Source organism: Arachis duranensis, chromosome 9 (assembly GCF_000817695.3).
Source record: "Arachis duranensis cultivar V14167 chromosome 9, aradu.V14167.gnm2.J7QH, whole genome shotgun sequence".
In the NCBI taxonomy this organism is placed as follows: Eukaryota; Viridiplantae; Streptophyta; class Magnoliopsida; order Fabales; family Fabaceae; genus Arachis; species Arachis duranensis.
The window spans coordinates 23,276,808-23,278,525 of record NC_029780.3 but is presented as its reverse complement, the minus strand read 5'-3'; positions in this window follow the sequence as shown (position 1 = coordinate 23,278,525).

Below are 1,718 nucleotides of genomic sequence, written 5' to 3'. Positions count from 1 at the left end.
CTGATTTCATAATCCTAGATACTAGGAAGGAAGATGATGAATGCATCATCCTAGGAAGACCTTTCCTAGCCACAGCAGGAGCTGTGATAGATGTCAATAGAGGTGAGTTAGTCCTTCAATTGAATGAGGACTACCTTGTGTTTAAGGTACATGGCCATCCCTCTGTGACAAAGGAGAGTAAGCATGAAGAGCTTCTCTCAGTTCAAGGTCAAGAAGAGCCCACACAGTCAAACTCTAAGTTTGGTGTTGTGAGGCCACAACCAAACTCTAAGTTTGGTGTTAAGATCCCATATCCAAACTCTAAGTTTGGTGTTGGGACCACACTAACATTGGCCATATCCAAACTCTAAGTTTGGTGTGGAGACAACACACTAAATTGACCTGATCATCTTGTGGCTCCATGAGAGCCACTGTCAAGCTATTAACATTAAAGAAGCGCTTGTTGGGAGGCAACCCAATTTTATTTATCTAATTCTATTTTATTTTGTTTCTTTGTTATTTTTGTGTTTAATTAGGTACATGATCATGAGGAGTCACGAAAAAAATCAAAAAAAATTAAAAACAGAGTCAAAAACAGAAGAAAAAAATTTTTCACCCTGGAGGCAGCGCAGACTGGCGTTCAACGCCAGTAAGATGCATCTGGCTGGCGTTCAGCGCCAGAATGGTGCTCTGTTCTGGCGTATCTGGCCGGCGTTCAACGCCAGAACAGAGCACCATTCTGGCGCTGAACGCCAGAAACAAGCAACATCCTGGTGCTGAACGCCAGGAATGTGCACAGAGAGGACAAACTGGCGCTGAACGCCAGTAACAAGCATCAAACTGGCGTTCAACGCCAGAAACATGCTTTACATGGGCGTTGAACGCCCAGAACGTGCACCAATGGGCGTTTGAATGCCAGAATGATGCACGAAGGCAATTTACATGCTTATATGGTGAAGGAATGGTATTTCTTTTCACCTCAGGATCTGTGGACCCCACAGGATCCCCACCTCAGGATCTGTGGACCCCACAGGATCCCCACCTACCTCGCCCTCTCTCTTTCCATTCATGGTCATCCCTTCTGTTTTTCATTCACCACCTACATCTACCCACTCTTCCCCATACACCCCACCTACCTTTACAATTCAACTTCTCTTTCCCACCCACTCCCACCCATATAGCCGAATCCATCTCCCCTCACTCACCTCCATCTTCTTCTTCTTCTTCTCTTCTTTCTTTTCTTGCTCGAGGGCGAGCAATATTTTAAGTTTGGTGTGGTAAAAGCATAGCTTTTTTTGCTTTTTTCATTTCCATTAATGGCACCTAAGGCCAGAGAAACCTCAAAGGGAAGACAAAAGCTTCCACCTCTGAGTCTTGGGAGATGGAAAATATAAGCCGTCATAGCTCAGTGGTATAACATGTGGCTGCAAATCAAGAGATCCCTAAGATACCTCAGGGAATAAGTTATCCTCCACACAAATATTGGAAACAACTAAGGGTAGAAACACCAAAATTACTAGGAATCATTCAACAGAAGAAAGAAAGAGACATAAAGGAGCTCAAAAAGCACCATTGGACCTTCAAGAAGGCGCCACCCTCACTCAGGTGGCTTCATTCCTTGTTCTTTATTTCTTTCTGTTTTCGGTTTTTAGTATTATATTTATCTATGTTTTGTGTCTTTATTTCATGATCATTAGTATGTAACCATGCCTTAAAGCTATGAATAAAATCCATTAGTT